The sequence below is a fragment of the Pleurodeles waltl genome, chromosome 9 (assembly GCF_031143425.1).
Source record: "Pleurodeles waltl isolate 20211129_DDA chromosome 9, aPleWal1.hap1.20221129, whole genome shotgun sequence".
NCBI lineage: Eukaryota > Metazoa > Chordata > Amphibia > Caudata > Salamandridae > Pleurodeles > Pleurodeles waltl.
Window position 1 is genome coordinate 1,194,172,621 of NC_090448.1, and position 22,849 is coordinate 1,194,195,469.

The window sequence follows — 22,849 nt, forward strand, 5'->3', positions numbered from 1 at the left end:
TAGATAACGAATGCAAGAGCTCATCCGAGTTCCTCTGCATCTCTTTCTTCACCTTCTGATAAGGAAACGACTGCTGACCGCGCTGGAAGCCTGCAAACCTGCAACATAGTAGCAAAGACGACTACTGCAACTCTGTAACGCTGATCCTGCCGCCTTCTCGACTGTTTTCCTGCTTGTGCATGCTGTGGGGGTAGCCTGCCTCCTCCCTGCACCAGAAGCTCCGAAGAAATCTCCCGTGGGTCGACGGAATCTTCCCCCTGCAACCGCAGGCACCAAAAAGCTGCATTACCGGTCCCTTGGGTCTCCTCTCAGCACGACGAGCGAGGTCCCTCGAATCCAGCGACTCTGTCCAAGTGACCCCCACAGTCCAGTGACTCTTCAGCCCGAGTTTGGTGGAGGTAAGTCCTTGCCTCACCTCGCTGGGCTGCAGTGCTGGGAACTGCGACGTTGCAGCTACTCCGGCCCCTGTGCACTTCCGGCGGAAATCCTTTGTGCACAGCCAAGCCTGGGTCCACGGCACTCTAACCTGCATTGCACGACTTTCTAAGTTGGTCTCCGGCGACGTGGGACTCCTTTGTGCAACTTCGGCGAGCACCGTTTCACGCATCCTCGTAGTGCCTGTTTCTGGCACTTCTCCGGGTGCTACCTGCTTCAGTGAGGGCTCTGTCTTGCTCGACGTCCCCTCTCTCTTCAGGTCCAATTTGCGACCTCCTGGTCCCTCCTGGGCCCCAGCAGCGTCCAAAAATGCCAAACGCACGATTTGCGTCTAGCAAGGCTTGTTGGCGTCCTTCCGGCGGGAAAACACTTCTGCACGACTCTCCAAGGCGAGAGGGATCCGTCCACCAAAGGGGAAGTCTCTAGCCCTTTTCGTTCCTGCAGAAACCTCAGCTTCTTCTGTCCAGTCGAAGCTTCTTTGCACCCGCAGCTGGCATTTCCTGGGCATCTGCCCATCTCCGACTTGCTTGTGACTTTTGGACTTGGTCCCCTTGTTCCACAGGTACCCTAGATTGGAAATCCACAGTTGTTGCATCGCTGGTTTGTGTCTTTCCTGCATTATTCCTCTAACACGACTATTTTGTCCTTAGGGGAACTTTAGTGCACTTTGCACTCACTTTTCAGGGTCTTGGGGAGGGTTATTTTTCTAACTCTCACTATTTTCTAATAGTCCCAGCGACCCTCTACAAGGTCACATAGGTTTGGGGTCCATTCGTGGTTCGCATTCCACTTTGGGAGTATATGGTTTGTGTTGCCCCTATCCCTATGTTTCCCCATTGCATCCTATTGTAACTATACATTGTTTGCACTGTTTTCTAAGACTATACTGCATATTTTTGCTATTGTGTATATATATCTTGTGTATATTTCCTATCCTCTCACTGAGGGTACACTCTAAGATACTTTGGCATATTGTCATAAAAATAAAGTACCTTTATTTTTAGTATAACTGTGTATTGTGTTTTCTTATGATATTGTGCATATGACACTAAGTGGTACTGTAGTAGCTTCACACGTCTCCTAGTTCAGCCTAAGCTGCTCTGCTAAGCTACCATTATCTATCAGCCTAAGCTGCTAGACACCCTATACACTAATAAGGGATACCTGGGCCTGGTGCAAGGTGTAAGTACCCCTTGGTACTCACTACAAGCCAGTCCAGCCTCCTACATTGGTTGTGCAGTGGTGGGATAAGTGCTTGAGACTACTTACCACTCTTGTCATTGTACTTTTCATAAGAGAAAAATATACAAAACAAGGTCAGTGTATATACACATAGCCAAAAAGTTTAGCATTTCCTCTTTTCACTCTTTTCTAAGTGCTGAAAAGTACCTCTAAACTTTCAAAAAGTTCTTAAAAGTTTAAAAAGTTTTTTTCTGTCTTTCCAAAAAGTTCTGAAAACTTTTTTCTCTTTTTCTATCACTTTAACTCTCTCTAAAAATGTCTGGCACAGGCCAAAGTGTTGATCTGTCCAAACTTGCATATGACAACCTTAGCTGGAAAAGAACAAGGAGTCTCTGTATAGAGAGAGGTTTGAGTGTAGGGAAGAATCCTTCCTTGGAACTGTTACTTAACATGCTTAGAGAACAGGATAAGGCCATAGGTGCCCCATCTGTTGAAAAAGTACCTAATAGTTCCCAATCTGATTCAGGGACTCCCCCAGGAAAAGATTCAGGAAAGAAACTTCCTAGCCTGCCCATTACTAGACAATCTAGCATAGATGGTAATGATGATGAGCCACACCAAATAAATAGTGTTGTCTCACATCATAGCAAAAGCATTTATTCTCACCATACTGGTAGTAATGTTTCTGTAAACCAAGCTGTTAGGGTGCCTTCTGTAAGGGACAGGTCTCCTTCTGTTCATTCCCATCATAGCTCTGTTTCTAGAAATGTCCCTCCCACCAACCCTGATGACAGAATGTTAGAGAGGGAACTCAATAAGTTGAGGGTGGACAAACCAGACTGAAGCTTAAAAAGCAACAGCTGGATTTGGATAGACAGTCTTTTGAATTAGAGAAGGAAAGACAGAAGTTGGGTTTAGATACCCATGGTGGCAGCAGCAGTATTCCCCATAGTCATCCTGCAAAAGAGCATGATTCCAGGAATCTGCACAAGATAGTTCCCCCTTATAAGGAGGGGGATGACATTAACAAGTGGTTTGCTGCACTTGAGAGGGCCTGTGTTGTACAGGATGTCCCTCAAAGGCAGTGGGCTGCTATCCTATGGCTATCATTTAGTGGAAAAGGTAGGGATAGGCTCCTTACTGTGAAAGAAAATGATGCTAATAATTTCCAAGTTCTTAAGAATGCACTCCTGGATGGTTATGGCTTAACCACTGAACAGTACAGGATAAAGTTCAGAGAGACCAAAAAGGAGTCTTCACAAGACTGGGTTGATTTCATTGACCATTCAGTGAAGGCCTTGGAGGGGTGGTTACATGGCAGTAAAGTTACTGATTATGACAGCCTGTATAACTTGATCCTGAGAGAGCATATTCTTAATAATTGTGTGTCTGATTTGTTGCACCAGTACTTGGTGGACTCTGATCTGACCTCTCCCCAAGAATTGGGAAAGAAGGCAGACAAATGGGTCAGAACAAGAGTGAACAGAAAAGTTCATACAGGGGGTGACAAAGATGGCAACAAAAAGAAGGATGGTAAGTCTTCTGACAAGGGTGGGGACAAATCTAAAAATGAGTCTTCATCAGGCCCACAAAAACACTCTGGTGGGGGTGGTGGGTCCAAATCCTCCTTTAATCAGAACAAGGAAAAGAAACCATGGTGCTATTTATGTAAAATAAAAGGCCATTGGACAACAGATCCCAGTTGTCCAAAGAAAGGCACCACAGCTCCTACAACTACAACCCCTACTGCTACACCTAGTGTCCCTACTAATAGCAGTGGTGGTGGGAGCAAACCTACTAATAGCCAATCCAAGGGAGTAGCTGGGCTCACTTTTGGTAATTTAGTTGGGGTTGGTCTGATTAGGGAGACCACAGAGGCTACTTTAGTCTCTGAAGGGGCTATTGATTTAGCCACTTTGGTTGCTTGCCCCCATAACTTGGAGAAGTACAAGCAACTAACCCTAATAAATGGTGTTGAGGTCCAGGCCTACAGGGACACAGGTGCCAGTGTCACAATGGTGATTGAGAAACTGGTGCACCCTGAACAACACATACTTGGACACCAGTACCAAGTAACCGATGCTCACAACATAACACAAAGCCACCCCATGGCTGTTGTAAATCTCAACTGGGGGGGGGTAACTGGTCCAAAGAAAGTTGTGGTAGCTTCAGATTTACCTGTAGACTGTCTATTAGGGAATGATTTGGAGACATCAGCTTGGTCAGATGTGGAGTTGGAGGCCCATGCAGCAATGCTGGGCATCCCAGGGCATATTTTTGCTTTGACAAGGGCTCAGGCCAAAAAGCAAAAAGGACAGGGAAGCTTGGATCCTGGAACAATGGACCAAGTGCTCCCTAAAGCTAGGGCTAGTAGAAGCAAACCACTTCCTACTATCCCTCCCTCTACAGTGGATTCAACTTCTGAGGAAGAAGAATTCCCTCCCTGTGCAGAACCTACACCAGAGGAGCTGGAAGCAGACACTGCTGAGCTTTTGGGTGAAGGGGGGCCTGCCAGAGAGGAGCTGAGTGTGGCACAGCAAACCTGTCCCACATTAGAGGGTCTCAGACAGCAAGCTATCAAACAGGCTAATGGGGATGTCAGTGACTCTCACAGAGTTTACTGGGAGGACAACCTCTTGTACACTGAGCATAGGGATCCTAAACCTGGAGCTGCCAGGAGATTAGTGATTCCTCAGGAGTACAGAAAGTTCCTCCTAACACTGGCACATGACATTCCCCTAGCTGGGCACCTGGGTCAAATGAAAACTTGGGACAGATTGGTTCCATTGTTTCATTGGCCTAGGATGTCTGAGGACACAAAATAATTTTGTAAGTCCTGTGAAACCTGTCAAGCCAGTGGCAAGACAGGTGGCACCCCAAAGGCACCCCTTATCCCACTGCCTGTGGTTGGGGTTCCCTTTGAAAGGGTAGGGGTTGACATAGTTGGCCCCCTTGACCCTCCTACTGCTTCAGGCAATAGGTTTATCTTAGTGGTAGTGGACCATGCCACAAGATATCCTGAAGCTATTCCTTTAAGGACCACTACAGCACCTGCAGTGGCAAAGGCCCTCCTGGGAATATTTTCCAGGGTGGGCTTCCCAAAGGAAGTAGTATCAGACAGAGGAAGCAATTTCATGTCTGCATACTTAAAGGCCATGTGGAAGGAGTGTGGTGTAACTTACAAGTTCACAACACCCTATCATCCACAAACAAATGGACTGGTGGAGAGATTTAATAAAACTCTCAAAGGCATGATTATGGGTCTCCCTGAAAAACTCCGCAGGAGATGGGATATCCTTCTACCATGCCTCCTTTTTGCCTACAGGGAGGTACCCCAGAAAGGAGTGGGCTTCAGCCCCTTTGAACTTCTTTTTGGACACCCTGTTAGGGGTCCACTCACACTTGTAAAGGAGGGTTGGGAACAACCTTTAAAAGCTCCTAAGCAGGATATTGTGGATTATGTACTTGGCCTCAGATCAAGGATGGCTGAGTACATGAAAAAGGCCAGTAAAAACCTTCAGGCCAGCCAAGAGCTCCAGAAGCAATGGCATGATCAGAAGGCTGTTTTGGTTCAGTACCAACCAGGGCAGAAAGTGTGGGTCTTGGAGCCTGTGGCCCCAAGAGCACTCCAAGATAAATGGAGTGGACCCCACACAATTGTTGAAAAGAAGGGTGAAGTCACCTACTTGGTTGACTTAGGCACTGCCAGGAGTCCCCTTAGGGTGCTCCATGTCAACCGCCTGAAACCCTACTATGACAGGGCTGATCTCACCCTGCTCATGGCAACAGATGAGGGACAGGAAGAAGATAGTGATCCTCTACCTGATCTCTTCTCTTCCACAGATCAAGATGCTCTTGTGGAAGGTGTAGTTTTGGCTGATTGTCTTACTGCTGAGCAGAAAGACAATTGCATAAATCTCCTAGGACAATTTTCAGAACTCTTCTCTACTGTGCCAGGCACCACTTCTTGGTGTGAGCACACTATAGATACTGTAGACAGTTTAGCTGTCAAAAGTAAGATCTATAGGCAGCCTGACCATGTCAGGGACTGCATAAAGCAAGAAGTTCAGAAAATGTTGGAACTAGGAGTGGTTGAGCACTCTGACAGTCCATGGGCTTCTCCTGTGGTACTGGTACCAAAACCCAATTCTAAAGATGGAAAGAAAGAAATGCGGTTTTGTGTAGACTATAGAGGTCTCAACTTGGTAACCAAAACTGATGCTCACCCTATACCCAGGGCAGATGAGCTTATAGATACACTGGCATCTGCCAAGTATCTAAGCACTTTTGGTTTGACTGCAGGGTATTGGCAGATCAAATTATCAGAAGATGCTAAACCTAAGACTGCATTTTCTACCATTGGAGGACATTACCAGTTTACTGTAATGCCTTTTGGTTTGAAAAATGCACCTGCCACTTTTCAGAGGTTGGTGAACACAGTCCTGCAAGGGCTGGAAGCTTTCAGTGCAGCATATTTGGACGATATAGCTGTCTTTAGCTCCAGCTGGGATGATCACCTGGTCCACCTATGGAAAGTTTTGGAGGCCCTGCAAAAGGCAGGCCTCACTATCAAGGCTTCAAAGTGCCAGATAGGGCAGGGTAAGGTGGTTTATCTGGGACACCTTGTTGGTGGGGAACAGATTGCACCACTTCAGGTGAAAATCCAAACTATTATTGATTGGGTTCCCCCTACCACTCAGACTCAGGTGAGAGCCTTCCTAGGCCTCACTTGGTATTACAGGAGGTTCATTAAGAACTATGGCTCCATTGCAGCCCCTCTTAATGACCTCACATCCAAGAAAATGCCTAAAAAGGTATTATGGACAGCAAACTGTCAGAAAGCTTTTGAGGAGCTGAAGCAGGCCATGTGCTCTGCACCTGTCCTGAAAAGCCCTTGTTACTCTAAAAAATTCTATGTCCAAACTGATGCATCTGAATTAGGAGTAGGGGCAGTCCTATCACAACTTAATTCTGAGGGCCAGGATCAACCTGTTGCTTTTATTAGTAGAAGGTTGACCCCTAGAGAAAAGCGTTGGTCTGCCATTGAGAGGGAGGCCTTTGCTGTGGTCTGGGCTCTGAAGAAGTTGAGGCCATACCTGTTTGGCACTCACTTCATTGTTCAGACAGACCACAAACCTCTACTTTGGCTAAAACAAATGAAAGGTGAAAATCCTAAATTGTTGAGGTGGTCCATATCCCTACAGGGAATGGACTATACAGTAGAACATAGACCTGGGAGTAGCCACTCCAATGCAGATGGACTCTCCAGATATTTCCACTTAGACAATGAAGACTCATCAGATCATGGCTAGTCTTATTGTCCTTCGTTTGGGGGGGGGGTTGTGTAGGAAAGTACCATCTTGCCTGGCATGTTACCCCCATTTTTCACTGTATATATGTTGTTTTAGTTGTATGTGTCACTGGGACCCTGGTAACCCAGGGCCCCAGTGCTCATAAGTGTGCCTGAATGTGTTACCTGTGTAGTGACTAACTGTCTCACTGAGGCTCTGCTAATCAGAACCTCAGTGGTTATGCTCTCTCATTTCTTTCCAAATTGTCACTGACAGGCTAGTGACCATTTTTACCAATTTACATTGGCTTACTGGAACACCCTTATAATTCCCTAGTATATGGTACTGAGGTACCCAGTGTATTGGGGTTCCAGGAGATCCCTATGGGCTGCAGCATTTCTTTTGCCACCCATAGGGAGCTCTGACAATTCTTACACAGGCCTGCCACTGCAGCCTGAGTGAAATAACGTCCACGTTATTTCACAGCCATTTTACACTGCACTTAAGTAACTTATAAGTCACCTATATGTCTAACCTTTACCTGGTAAAGGTTAGGTGCAAAGTTACTTAGTGTGAGGGCACCCTGGCACTAGCCAAGGTGCCCCCACATTGTTCAGAGCCAATTCCCTGAACTCTGTGAGTGCGGGGACACCATTACACGCGTGCACTACATATAGGTCACTACCTATATGTAGCTTCACAATGGTAACTCCGAATATGGCCATGTAACATGTCTATGATCATGGAATTACCCCCTCTATGCCATCCTGGCATAGTTGGCACAATCCCATGATCCCAGTGGTCTGTAGCACAGACCCTGGTACTGCCAAACTGCCCTTCCTGGGGTTTCACTGCAGCTGCTGCTGCTGCCAACCCCTCAGACAGGCATCTGCCCTCCTGGGGTCCAGCCAGGCCTGGCCCAGGATGGCAGAACAAAGAACTTCCTCTGAGAGAGGGTGTGACACCCTCTCCCTTTGGAAAATGGTGTGAAGGCAGGGGAGGAGTAGCCTCCCCCAGCCTCTGGAAATGCTTTCTTGGGCACAGATGTGCCCAATTCTGCATAAGCCAGTCTACACCGGCTCTGGCGCGAAACTGGACAAAGGAAAGGGGAGTGACCACTCCCCTGACCTGCACCTCCCCTGGGAGGTGTCCAGAGCTCCTCCAGTGTGCTCCAGACCTCTGCCATCTTGGAAACAGAGGTGCTGCTGGCACACTGGACTGCTCTGAGTGGCCAGTGCCACCAGGTGACGTCAGAGACTCCTGCTGATAGGCTCCTTCAGGTGTTAGTAGCCTATCCTCTCTCCTAAGTAGCCAAACCCTCTTTTCTGGCTATTTAGGATCTCTGTCTCTGGGGAAACTTTAGATAACGAATGCAAGAGCTCATCCGAGTTCCTCTGCATCTCTCTCTTCACCTTCTGATAAGGAAACGACTGCTGACCGCGCTGGAAGCCTGCAAACCTGCAACATAGTAGCAAAGACGACTACTGCAACTCTGTAACGCTGATCCTGCCGCCTTCTCGACTGTTTTCCTGCTTGTGCATGCTGTGGGGGTAGCCTGCCTCCTCCCTGCACCAGAAGCTCCGAAGAAATCTCCCGTGGGTCGACGGAATCTTCCCCCTGCAACCGCAGGCACCAAAAAGCTGCATTACCGGTCCCTTGGGTCTCCTCTCAGCACGACGAGCGAGGTCCCTCGAATCCAGCGACTCTGTCCAAGTGACCCCCACAGTCCAGTGACTCTTCAGCCCGAGTTTGGTGGAGGTAAGTCCTTGCCTCACCTCGCTGGGCTGCATTGCTGGGAACCGCGACGTTGCAGCTACTCCGGCCCCTGTGCACTTCCGGCGGAAATCCTTTGTGCACAGCCAAGCCTGGGTCCACGGCACTCTAACCTGCATTGCACGACTTTCTAAGTTGGTCTCCGGCGACGTGGGACTCCTTTGTGCAACTTCGGCGAGCACCGTTTCACGCATCCTCGTAGTGCCTGTTTCTGGCACTTCTCCGGGTGCTACCTGCTTCAGTGAGGGCTCTTTGTCTTGCTCGACGTCCCCTCTCTCTTCAGGTCCAATTTGCGACCTCCTGGTCCCTCCTAGGCCCCAGCAGCGTCCAAAAACGCCAAACGCACGATTTGCGTCTAGCAAGGCTTGTTGGCGTCCTTCCGGCGGGAAAACACTTCTGCACGACTCTCCAAGGCGAGAGGGATCCGTCCACCAAAGGGGAAGTCTCTAGCCCTTTTCGTTCCTGCAGAAACCTCAGCTTCTTCTGTCCAGTCGAAGCTTCTTTGCACCCGCAGCTGGCATTTCCTGGGCATCTGCCCATCTCCGACTTGCTTGTGACTTTTGGACTTGGTCCCCTTGTTCCACAGGTACCCTAGATTGGAAATCCACAGTTGTTGCATTGCTGGTTTGTGTCTTTCCTGCATTATTCCTCTAACACGACTATTTTGTCCTTAGGGGAAATTTAGTGCACTTTGCACTCACTTTTCAGGGTCTTGGGGAGGGTTATTTTTCTAACTCTCACTATTTTCTAATAGTCCCAGCGACCCTCTACAAGGTCACATAGGTTTGGGGTCCATTCGTGGTTCGCATTCCACTTTTGGAGTATATGGTTTGTGTTGCCCCTATCCCTATGTTTCCCCATTGCATCCTATTGTAACTATACATTGTTTGCACTGTTTTCTAAGACTATACTGCATATTTTTGCTATTGTGTATATATATCTTGTGTATATTTCCTATCCTCTCACTGAGGGTACACTCTAAGATACTTTGGCATATTGTCATAAAAATAAAGTATCTTTATTTTTAGTAGAACTGTGTATTGTGTTTTCTTATGATATTGTGCATATGACACTAAGTGGTACTGTAGTAGCTTCACACGTCTCCTAGTTCAGCCTAAGCTGCTCTGCTAAGCTACCATTATCTATCAGCCTAAGCTGCTAGACACCCTATACACTAATAAGGGATACCTGGGCCTGGTGCAAGGTGTAAGTACCCCTTGGTACTCACTACAAGCCAGTCCAGCCTCCTACAACTACTCCTTATGATCCACAAACAAATGGTCTGGTATAGAGGTTTAATAAAACTCTCAAAGGTATGATAATGGGACTCCCTGAAAAACTCAAAATGAGATGGGATGTCCTGTTACCTTGCCTCCTTTTTGCTTACAGGGAGGTACCGCAAAAATGAGTGGGCTTTAGCCCCTTTGAACTCCTCTTTAGGCACCCTGTGAGAGGTCCCCTTGCACTTGTTAAGGAAGGTTGGGAACAATCTTTAAAAGCTCCTAAACAGGACATTGTGGATTATGTACTTGGCCTAAGATCAAGAATGGCTGAATACATGAAAAAGGCCAGTAAAAACCTTCAGGCCAGCCAGGAGATGCAAAAGCAATGGCATGACCAGAAGGCTGTCCTGACCCAGTACCACCCAGGACAGAAGGTGTGGGTATTGGAGCCTGTGGCCTCAAGAGCACTACAGGACAAATGGAGTGGACCCCATCTAATTGTAGAGAAAAAGGGTAAGGTTACCTACTTGGTAGACCTAGGCACTGCCAGGAGTCCCCTTAGGGTACTCCATGTCAACGGCCTAAAACCCGACTATGACAGGGCTGATCTCCCCCTGCTCATGGCAACTGATGAGGGACAGGAAGAAGAGAGTGACCCTCTCCCTGATATGTTCTCCACCACTGAAGCTGATGGCTTACTGGAAGGAGTAGTACTTGCAGATTGTCTTAGTGCTGAGCAGAAAGAGAACTGTGTAAATCTTTGAAGTCCGTTTTCTGAACTCTTCCACTGATACCAGGTACCACTACTTGATGTGAGCATACAATCAACACTGGAGACAGTTTGCCTGTCAAAAGTAAGATTTATAGGCAGCATGACCATGTCAGAGACTGCATTAAACAAGAAGTTCAGAAAATGTTAGACTTAGGAGTGATTGAGCCTTCAGAAAGCCCATGGGCTAGCCCAGTGGTGCTGGTTCCAAAACCTCACAGTAAGGATGGAAAAAAGAGATGAGGTTTTGTGTTGAACATAGAGGGCTCAACCAAGTAACCAAGACAGATGCTCACCCTATACCCAGGGCAGATGAGCTGATTTATACACTGGCTTCTGCCAAGTATCTAAGCACTTCTGACTTAACTGTGGGGTATTGGCAGATTAAGTTAACAGAAGATGCAAAACCCAAAACTGCATTCTCAACCATTGGAGGGCACTATCAATTCATTGTGATTCCCTTTGGTCTGAAGAATGCACGTGCCACTTTTCAAAGGTTGGTGAACACAGTCCTGTAAGGGTTGGAAGCTTTTAGTGCAGCATATCTGGATGATTTAGTTGTCTTTAGCTCCACCTGGGATGATCACCTGGTCCACCTGTGGAAAGGTTTGAAGGCCCTGCAGAAGGTAGGCCTCACTATCAAGGCCTCAAAGTGCCAGATAGGGCAGAGGAAAGTGGTTTATCTGGGCCACCTGGTAGGTGGGGAAGAGATTGCACCACTGCAGGAGGAAGATCCAGACCATTATGGAATGGGCTCCCCCTACAACTCAAACCCTGGTGAGAGCCTTTTTAGGCCTCACAGGGTACTATAGGAGGTTTATTAAGAATTATGGCTCCATTGCAGCCCCTATTAATGACCTCACTAGTAAAAAGATGCCTAAAAGGTATTGTGGACAGCTAGCTGCCAAAAAGCTTTTGATGAAGTCAAACTGGCCACGTGCTCTGCACCTGTCCTAAAAAGCCCTTGCTACTCCAAAAAGTTCATAGTCCAAACTGATGCTTCTGAATTGGGGGTTGGGGCAGTGCAATCGCAGCTTAATACTGAGGGCCAGGATCAACCTGTTGTTTTTATCAGCAGGAGGTTGACCCCTAGAGAAAAGTGTTGGTCTGCCATAGAGAGGGAGGCCTTTGCTGTGGTCTGGGCACTGAAAAGGTTGAGATCATACCTGTTTGGTACTCACTTTATTGTTCAGACAGACCACAAACCTCTACTTTGGCTAAAACAAATGAAAGGTGAAAACCCTAAATTGTTGAGGTGGTCCATTTCCCTACAGGGAATGGTCTATACAGTGGAACATAGACCTGGGAGTACCCACTCCAATGCAGATGGAATCTCCAGATATTTCCACTTAGACAATGAAGACTCATCTGGGCAAGGTTAACCTTACTGTCCCTCGTTTAAGGGGGGGGGGGGCTGTGTAGCAAAGTACCATCTTGCCTGGCATGTTACCCCCATTTTTACTGTATGTATGTTTGTTTGTTTTTGCCTATGTCACTGGGATCCTGCTAGCCAGGACCCCAGTGCTCATAAGGTGTGCCCTGTATGTGTTCCCTGTATGGTGCCTAACTGTATCACTGAGGCTCTGCTAACCAGAACCTCAGTGTTTATGCTCTCTCTGCTTTTAAAATTGTCACTGCAGGCTAGTGACTAATTTTGCCAATTCTGATTGGCACACTGGAACACCCTTATAATTCCCTAGTGTATGGTACCTAGGTACCCAGGGTATTGGGGTTCCAGGAGATTCCTATGGGCTGCAGCATTTCTTTTGCCACCCATAGGGAGCTCAGACAATTCTTACACAGGACTGCCATTGCAGCCTGAGTGAAATAACGTCCACGTTATTTCACAGACAGTTTACACTGCACTTAAGTAACTTATAAGTCACCTATATGTCCAACTTTCACTTAGTGAAGGTTAGGTGCAAAGTTACTTAGTGTGACGGCACCCTGGCACAAGCCAAGGTGCCCCCACATTGTTCAGGGCAATTTCCCCGGACTTTGTGAGTGCGGGGACACCATTACACGCGTGCACTACATACAGGTCACTACCTATATGTAGCGTCACCATGGTAACTCAGAACATGGCCATGTAACATGTCTAGGATCATGAAATTGTCACCCCTATACCATTCTGGTATTGGGGGGACAATTCCATGCATCCCCGGGTCTCCAGCATAGAGCCCGGGTACTGCGAAACTAACTTTCTGGGGTTTTCTCTGCAGCTACTGCTGCTGCCAACCCACAGACAGGTTTCTGCCCCTCTGTGACCTGGGCAGCCCAGTCCCAGGAAGGCAGAACAAAGGATTTCCTCAGAGAGAGGGTGTTACTCCCTCTCCCTTTGGAAACAGGTGTGAAGGGCCTGGGAGGAGTAGCCTCCCCTGGCCTCTGGAATGCTTTAAAGGGCACACATGGTGCCATCTTGGATGCAGAGGAGTGAGGGCACAATGGACAGCTCCGAGTGGCCATTGCCAGCAGGTGACATCAGAAACCCCTCCTGATAGGTGCTGACCTTTCTCTGTAGCCAATCCTCCTCTGAGGGCTATTTAGGGTCTCTCCTGGGGTTATCTCACTCGATAACGAATGCAAGAGCTCACCAGAGTTCCTCTGCACTTATCTTTTCTACTTCTGCCAAGGATCGACCGCTGACTGCTCCAGGACGCCTGCAAAACCGCAGCCAAGTAGCAAGAAGACTACCAGCAACATTGTAGCACCTCATCCTGCCGGGTTTCTCGACTGTTTCCTGGTGGTACATGCTCTGAGGGCTGTCTCCCTTCACCCTGCACTGGAAGCCAAGAAGAAATCTCCTGTGGGTCGACAGAATCTTCCCCCTGCCAACGCAGGCACCAAACTTCTGCATCACCGGTCCTCTGGGTCCCCTCTCATCTTGACGAGCGTGTACACCCTTAGTGTTTTCTTACACTCCCAGCGACCCTCTACACACTACACTAGGCCTGTGGTCCATTTGTGGTTCGCATTCCACTTTTGGAGTATATGGTTTGTGTTGCTCCTAGGCCTATTGTCTCCTATTGCATTCTATTGCGTTCTACAGTGTTTGCACTACTTTTCACTTACTTGTTTTTGGTTGTGTGTGTATATTTTGTGTATATTACTTACCTCCTAAGGGAGTATATCCTCTGAGATACTTCTGGCATATTGTCACTAAAATAAAAGTACCTTTATTTTTAGTAACTCTGGGCCAGATGTACCATCACGGCCCATTGCGATTCGGTAATAACGATTTTTAAGAAATCGCTCTTACAGACTCGCAAAGGGCCATGTATCACATTTGCGAATCGGTAATAGCGATTTCTTAAAAATCGCAAAAGCTATTACCGAATCGCAAATTGCGATACCGGCCCCATTCGCAGCTATGGGCCTGTTGGCCCATTGCTGCGAATTTTTTGCATTTCCAAAATTGCAATTTCTGACCCAGAAATCGCAATTTTGGAAATGCAAAAGGCCAGGGTGCTTCTCCTGCACCCCAAAAACTTTTTTTTTAAACATGTAAGGTACACACATGCCTGGCTTATAGTGGGTACCTGATGGTACTTACACCTTGTGCCAGGTCCAGTTATCCCTTATTAGTAGATTAGTAGTGTTCTAGCAGCTTAGGCTGTTAGAGGTAGCTATAGCAGAGAAGCTTAGGCTGAACTAGGAGACATGCAAAGCTCCTACTATACCACTTATATCATATAGCACTATATCACAAGAATCACAATACTCAGAGTTACGAAAAATAAAGGTACTTTATTTTAGTGACAATGTGCCAATGTGCCAAAAATATCTCAGAGGATATACTCCCTTAGGAGGTAAGTAAACTACACAAAATATACACACAAACCAAAATCAGGTAAGTAAACAGTTAGAAAAGTAGTACAAACACTGTAGAATACAATAGGATGCAATAGGCCTAGGGGCAACACAAACCATATACTAAGAAAGTAGAATGCGAACCACGAATGGACCCCAGGTCTAGTGTAGTGTGTAGAGGGTCGCTGGGAGTGTATGAAAACCCTAAGGGTATCCAAGGTACTTTTCAGGGTCTTTGGGGTGGGGTAAGAGTAAAGTTACCCTACTTCCCCAGAAACACACTAAAGTCGTGATCGAAGATTCTGCAAAGACAACAACTGACTGCAAAGCACTGAAGACGGATTCCTGGACCCGAGGACCTGTAAAGGAAGGGGACCAAGTCCAAGAGTTACGCAAGTGTCTGGGGGGGGGGGGGGGGGGGTGGCAGGAGCCCACTAAACCCCAGATGAAGGTGCAAAATGGCTGCCTCCGGGTGGAAGAAGCTGAAGATTCTGCAACAATGGATGATGCCAGGAACTTCTCCTTTGCACAGAAGAAGTCCCACGGCGTGCTGGAGGATACAGAGTTGTTTCCACCAACAGAGCCCGCTCGTCAAGATGAGAGGGGACCCAGAGGACCCGTGATGCAGAAGTTTGGTGCCTGCATTAGCAGGGGGAAGATTCCGGGACATTTCATCTGGGCTTCCAGTGCATGGTGAAGGCAGACTGCCCTCAGAGCATGCACCACCAGAAAACAGTCGAGAAAGCCGGCAGGATTAGGTGCTACAATGTTGCTGGTAGTCGTCTTGCTACTTTGTTACGGTTTTACAGGCGTCCTGGAGCAGTCAGCGGTCGATCCTTGGCAGAAGTTGAAGAGGGAGATGCAGAGGAACTCTGGTGAGCTCTTGCATTTGTTATCTGAAGAGAAACCCACAGGAGAGACCCTAAATAGCCCTCAGAGGAGGATTGGCCACCTAACCAGGTAAGTACCTATCAGGAGGGGTCTCTGAAGTCACCTGCTGGCACCGGCCACTCAGAGGCCTCCACTGTGCCCTCACACCTCTGCATTCAAGATGGCAGAGGTCTGGGACACACTGGATGAGCTCTGGGCATCACCCCTGGGATGGTGATGGACAGGGGAGTGGTCGCTCCCCTTTCCTTTATCCAGTTTTGCGACAGAGCAGGGGCTGGGGGATTCCTGAACCGGTGTAGACTGGCTTATGCAAGGAGGGCACCATCTGTGCCCTTCAAAGCATTTCCAGAGGCTGGAGGAGGCTACCCCTCCCCAGCCCTTAACACCTATTTCCAAAGGGAGAGGGTGCAACACCCTTTCTCAGAGGAAATCCTTTGTTCTGCCTTCCTGGAACTGGGCTGCCCAGACCCCAGGAGGGTAGAAGCCTGTCTGTGGGTTGGCATCAGCGGTAGCTGCAGTGAAAACCCCAGAGAGCTAGTTTGGCAGTACCCGGGGTCAATGCTGGAGCCCCGGGGATGCATGGGATTGGCACCCCAATACCAGATTTGGCATGGGAGAACAATTCCATGATCTTAGACATGTTACATGGCCATATTCGGAGTTACCAATGTGGAGCTACATATTAGTATTGACCTATATGTAGCGCACACTTGTAATGGTGTCCCCGCACTCACAAAGTCCGGGGAAATTGCCCTGAACAATGTGGGGGCACTTTGGCTAGTGCCAGGGTGCCCTCACACTTAGTAACTTTGCACCTAACCTTCACCAAGTGAGGGTTAGACATATAGGTGACTTATAAGTTACTTAAGTGCAGTGTAAAATGGCTGTGAAATAACGTGGATGTTATTTCACTCAGGCTGCAGTGGCAGTCCTGTGTAAGAATTGTCTGAGCTCCCTATGGGTGGCAAAAGAAATGATGCAGCCCATAGGGATCTCCTGGAACCCCAATACCCTGGGTACCTATGTACCATATACTAGGGAATTATAAGGGTGTTCCAGTGTGCCAATCAGAACTTGTAAACATGTTCACTAGCCTGCAGTGACAATTTTAAAAGCAGAGAGAGCATTAGCACTGAGGTTCTGGTTAGCAGAGTCTCAGTGATACAGTTAGGCACCACACAGGGAACACATTTAGGCCACAAACTATGAGCACTGGGGTCCTGGCTTGCAGGATCCCAGTGAGACAGGCAAAAACAAACTGACACACAAGTAAAAATGGGTGTAACATGCCAGGCAAGACGGTACTTTCTTACACCCTTCATTCAGCTCACTCCTGCAGCTTTCTGCTTTCTCCCTTTGTGACGCTTTTTTCGTTTTTCTCTTCCTCCGTCTTTTCCATATGTGTCTTTTGCTCGCAGTAAATGTCTGATGTGGAAAAATAAGTGCCGGCCCTCAAAAATAAGTGTTGGTGCTCTGCACCGGAAGAAATAAGCACAAATTAAGCACTACCTCCGCAGATGTCCGTGCAGACACGTCCTTCAACTCTGAAAGGTCAGTGCAGACAGGTCTCCCTCCACGGATGTCAGTGCAGACACGCCCCCCTACCTCCACGGATGTCAGTGCAGACACAACTCTCCGCGGATGTCAGTGCAGACACACCCTCTCCCTCCGCCGATATCAGTGCAGACACTCTCGCTTCACGGATGTCAGTGCAGACACATCACCTATCTCTGTGGATGTCAGTGGAGAAACTCTCCCTCCACGGATGTCAGTGCAGGCATGTCACCTACCTCTGTGGATGTCAGTGCAGGCACTCTCCCTCCATGGATGTCAGTTCAGACATGTCACATACCTCCACGGATGTCAGTGCAGACACTCTCTCTCTCCAAGGATGATGTCAGTGCAGACATGCCCCTACCTCTGCGGATAACAGTGCAGACATGTCACCTACCTCATCGGATGTCATTGCAGACATGTCACTTCCATGGATGCCAGTGCAGGCACGTCACCTACCTCCGTGGATGTCAGTGCAGGCACTCTCCCTCCATGGATGTCAGTGCAGACACGTCACATACCTCCACTGGTGTCAGTGCAGACATGTCACATACCTCCACGGATGTCAGTGCAGACACGTCACATACCTCCACGGATGTCAGTGCAGACTCTCTCTCCAAGGATGATGTCAGTGCAGACACGCCCCTACCTCTGCGGATAACAGTGCAGACACATCACCTACCTCCACGGATGTCAGTGCAGATACATCACCTACCTCCACGTATGTCAGTGCAGACAGGTCACCTACCTCCACAGATGTCAGTGGAGACACTCTCCCTCCACGGATGTCAGTGCAGACACTTCCCCTACCTCCGCGGATATCAGTGCAGACACCTCACTGTAGTGTCCTGCTGGACACGTTCTAGTGTTCCACCAGCCACTCGGCTGAGGGCTGGCTTTACATCCACACACATCCAACACAGGTGTCACCGTTCAGGTGACCCTGCTAATAAAAAGGGCCAGGGGTACGTGCCCGAGGCCAGTTACCAGAACCCAGACAACGTGTCTGTGCCACCTTCTTTCGTAGCATGAGGGTCCAGGGCACCCCAACACCACAATGGCGACGAATGGGTCTGATCCCACATGGCGCAGGCAGAAACTCCGACGTTGGTCATGGGGGTAAGGGAAGACTGTGTAAGGCACCCCGACGTCTCCAGCGCAGAAAGAGCAGCATGAGATCCCTAAGACGGAGGGAGAGGAGGGCGCGCTGCAGTCCAAGCCCCGCCGGTACGTGGGGAGATGGTGAGGGCTGTCGAGCTGCCCCCGAGATTGAGGGCCACCACCAGAGCATGCACGGCGGCCGCCACGAAGGTGAAGGGGCGACGGTGCCGCCTTGCACCGGGATGAGGGGCGGAGGGCCCAGGACTGCCCCTCCCCCCCCCAGAAATACCATGAGACCGGCCTGCAGGGCGAGGGAAAGCTGCCGCGAACACACTGGCACGAGGGTGTTGTCAGGCATCAAAGTAAAGTGAAGTGCCCAGCAGCATGGGCTGCAGCGTGAGGGAAGGCGGCCACAAGGACACTGGCGCGAGGGAAGGCGACTACAAGGACACTGGCGTGAGGGAAGGCGGCGCGAGGACACTGGAGCGAGGGAAGGTGGCCACAAGGACACTGGCGCGAGGGAAGGTGGCCACAAGGACACTGGCGCGAGGGAAGGCGACGCGAGGACAATGGAGCGAGGGAAGGCGACGCGAGGACACTGGAGCGAGGGAAGGCGACGCGAGGACACTGGAGCGAGGGAAGGCGGCCACAAGGACACTGGCGCGAGGGAAGGCGGCGCGAGGACCCTGGAGCGAGGGAAGGTGGCGCGAGGGCAGTGGAGCGAGGGAAGGTGGCGCGAGGGCAGTGGAGCGAGGGAAGGCGACGCGAGGACACCTGCGCGAGGGAAGGCGGCGCGAGGACACTGGAGCGAGGGAAGGCGGCGCGAGGACACTGGAGCGAGGGAAGGCAGCCACAAGGACACTGGCGCGAGGGAAGGCAGGCGCAAGGACACTGGAGCGAGGGAAGGTGGCGCGAGGGAAGGCGGCCACAAGGACACTGGCGCGAGGGAAGGCGGCGCAAGGACACTGGAGAGAGGGAAGGTGGCGCGAGGGCAGTGGAGCGAGGGAAGGCGACGCGAGAGGCGGCGCGAGGACACTGGCGCGAGAGGCGGCGCGAGGACACTGGCGCGAGAGGCGGCGCGAGGACACTGGCGCGAGGGAAGGCGGCGCGAGGGAAGGCGGCGCGAGGACACTGGCGCGAGGGAAGGCGGCCACAAGGACACTGGCGCGAGGGAAGACGGCGCGAGGACACTGGCCCGAGGGAAGACGGCGCGAGGACACTGGCCCGAGGGAAGACGGCGCGAGGACACTGGCCCGAGGGAAGACGGCGCGAGGACACTGGCCCGAGGGAAGACGGCGCGAGGACACTGGCCCGAGGGAAGACGGCGCGAGGACACTGGCCCGAGGGAAGACGGAGCGAGGACACTGGCCCGAGGGAAGACGGCGCGAGGACACTGGCGCGAGGGAAGACGGCGCGAGGACACTGGAGCGAGGGAAGACGGCGCGAGGACACTGGAGCGAGGGAAGACGGCGCGAGGACACTGGAGCGAGGGAAGACGGCGCGAGGACACTGGAGCGAGGGAAGGCAGGCGCGAGGACACTGGCGCGAGGGAAGGCAGCCACAAGGACACTGACGCGTGGGAAGGGACGCGAGGACACTGGAGCGAGGGAAGGTGGCGCGAGGGCAGTGGAGCGAGGGAAGGCGGCGCGAGAACACTGGCCCGAGGGAAGACGGCGCGAGGACACTGGCGCAAGGGAAGGCGGCGCGAGGACACTGGCGCGAGGGAAGGCGGCGCGAGGACACTGGCGCGAGGGAAGGCGGCGCGAGGACACTGGCGCGAGGGAAGGCGGCGCGAGGACACTGGCGCGAGGGAAGGCGGCGCGAGGACACTGGCGCGAGGGAAGGCGGCGCGAGGACACTGGCGCGAGGGAAGGCGACGCGAGGACACTGGCGCGAGGGAAGGCGACGCGAGGACACTGGAGCGAGGGAAGGCGGCGCGAGGACACTGGAGCGAGGGAAGGCGGCGCGAGGACACTGGAGCGAGGGAAGGCGGCGCGAGGACACTGGAGCGAGGGAAGGCGGCGCGAGGACACTGGAGCGAGGGAAGGTGGCGCGAGGACATTGGAGCGAGGGAAGGTGGCGCGAGGACACTGGCGCGAGGGAAGGCGGCCACAAAGGACACTGGCGCGAGGGAAGGCGGCGCGAGGACACTGGAGCGAGGGAAGGTGGCGCGAGGACACTGGAGCGAGGGAAGGTGGCGCGAGGACACTGGCGCGAGGGAAGGCGGCCACAAGGACACTGGCGCGAGGGAAGGCGGCCACAAGGACACTGGCGCGAGGGAAGGCGGCGCAAGGACACTGGAGAGAGGGAAGGTGGCGCGAGGGCAGTGGAGCGAGGGAAGGCGACGCGAGGACACTGGCACGAGAGGCGGCGCGAGGACACTGGCGCGAGGGAAGGCGCGCGAGGGAAGGCGGCGCGAGGACACTGACGCGAGGGATGGCGGCGCGAGGGAAGGCGGCCACAAGGACACTGGCGCGAGGGAAGGCGGCCACAAGGACACTGGAGCGAGGGAAGGTGGCGCGAGGACACTGGCGTGAGGGAAGGCGGCCACAAGGACACTGGCGCGAGGGAAGGCGGCCACAAGGACACTGGCGCGAGGGAAGGCGGCCACAAGGACACTGGCGCGAGGGAAGGCGGCCACAAGGACACTGGCGCGAGGGAAGGCGGCGCAAGGACACTGGAGCGAGGGAAGGTGGCGCGAGGACACTGGCGCGAGGGAAGGCGGCGCGAGGACACTGGCGCGAGGGAAGGCGGCGCGAGGACACTGGCGCGAGGGAAGGCGGCGCGAAGGCGGCGCAAGGACACTGGCGCGAGGGAAGGCGGCGCGAAGGCGGCGCAAGGACACTGGCGCGAGGGAAGGCGGCGCAAGGACACTGGAGCGAGGGAAGGTGGCGCGAGGACACTGGCGCGAGGGAAGGCGGCGCGAGGACACTGGCGCGAGGGAAGGCGGCGCGAGGACACTGGAGCGAGGGAAGGCGGCGCGAAGGCGGCGCAAGGACACTGGCGCGAGGGAAGGCGACGCGAGGACACTGGCGCGAGGGAAGGCGGCGCGAGGACACTGGAGCGAGGGAAGGCGGCGCGAGGACACTGGAGCGAGGGAAGGCGGCGCGAGGGAAGGCGGCCACAAGGACACTGGCGCGAGGGAAGGCGGCGCGAAGGCGGCGCAAGGACACTGGCGCGAGGGCAGTGGAGCGAGGGAAGGCGGCGCGAGGACACTGGAGCGAGGGCAGTGGCGCGAGGGAAGGCGGCCACAAGGACACTGGCGCGAGGGAAGGCGGCGCGAAGGCGGCGCAAGGACACTGGCGCGAGGGCAGTGGAGCGAGGGAAGGAGGCGCGAGGACACTGGCGCGAGGGAAGGCGGCGCGAGGACACTGGCGCGAGGACACTGGCGCGAGGGAAGGCGGCGCGAGGACACTGGCGCGAGGACACTGGCGCGAGGGAAGGCGGCGCGAGGACACTGGCCCGAGGGAAGGCGGCGCGAGGACACTGGCCCGAGGGAAGGCGGCGCGAGGACAGTGGAGCGAGGGAAGGCGGCGCGAGGACACTGGCGCGAGGGAACGCGACGCGAGGACACTGGCGCGAGGGAAGGCGGCCACAAGGACACTGGCGCGAGGGAAGGCGGCGCGAGGACACTGGCGCGAGGGAAGGCGGCCACAAGGACACTGGCGCGAGGGAAGGCGGCGCGAGGACACTGGCGCGAGGGAAGGCGGCGCGAGGACACTGGCGCGAGGACACTGGCGCGAGGGAAGGCGGCGCGGGGACACTGGCGCGAGGACACTGGCGCGAGGGAAGGCGGCGCGGGGACACTGGCGCGAGGGAAGGCGGCGCGGGGACGGGAGCCGCCATGTGCTGTTGCGCACCCACGAGGAAAAGAGAAATGCCCAGCAATACTCCTGGAAGAGCCTCGGAGTCCGAGCCAAGGCCCGCGGGGGAAGGCGCCGCGAAGTGAGCGGCGGCGCAGACAGCACCGGGTGACAGGCAAAGCGCCCAGAGGCGCCCCCTCACCTCAGTGCACGAGGGATGGAAAGCAGGCCTGCCACGGCTACATCGAGTGTGCCTCCACACACTGAGGCTGAAAGTAAGGAAAAACCGGCACTTACCTGAGGCTTCGGAGCCCCCACCAGCCACACGGACCCCCCGGACCGCAGGACTCCTTACGGCGTCTCTGCACAAACCACCAGGCGAGAGGAAAGAACATTTCTCAACTGAAAAACAGCGCCACAGTGACACCCAGTGGCCAAAGACGGGTACTGCACCCTTCTGTCCATTGTAAAAGGAAAACAAGCATTGGTAAAAGCAGACTGACAGCAGCACCCCCAGACAGTGACTGCACCAGAGCAGCAGCGCACCCACGGTCTGAAACTACGCAAAAGAAGAAGCAACGTGTGCAACCACTGCACAGCGGAGGAGAAGATTGCAGCTGCCCCAGCCAAGCTGCAAAAGTAGGAAATGGACACAAGTGCCACATGAGGCACGAGGAGAGTGTGCATGGCCTGCGCAGCACCTAGAAGCTGTCTGCCACCGCCAACGTGGAAAGAGCGCCACATCTCCCTAGTAGTGATGGACATCACCACAACACACAAGAGGGACACGTCAGGCGTCGGCCAACAGAGCCCAGAAGGAAAAGAGACAATGTCAGAGGGCTGCACCAGCGAGCCTGACAACACAGGTACGAGCCTGAAAAGATGGACGGAGCCCCTAGAGCGTGATGGAACGCCTGGGAGATGAGGCTGTGTCAGCCGGCCTCACCGTGACACAAGATGGTCACCGTTGGCCATCATACAGCAGGTCGGGAGGAGCAACCAACCCTGCAAAGCACG

The 22,849-nt window shown here is 52.6% G+C and overlaps 1 protein-coding gene across 2 annotated transcripts in view; it reads right to left on the reverse strand.

Annotated features, from left to right (window-relative positions):
• LOC138260542 (zinc finger protein 91-like) overlaps positions 1 to 22,241 on the reverse strand; it is a 344,562-nt gene extending 322,321 nt beyond the window's left edge. The window contains exon 1 of one of the 2 annotated variants that reach the window (XM_069209161.1): positions 22,130 to 22,240. The gene's annotated coding sequence lies outside the window, so the exon portion shown is untranslated. Of the gene's footprint in view, positions 1 to 22,129 lie in introns of both variants that reach the window. The other variant, XM_069209160.1, reaches the window with a different exon arrangement.
• Between the last annotated feature and the right edge of the window lie 608 nt (positions 22,242 to 22,849).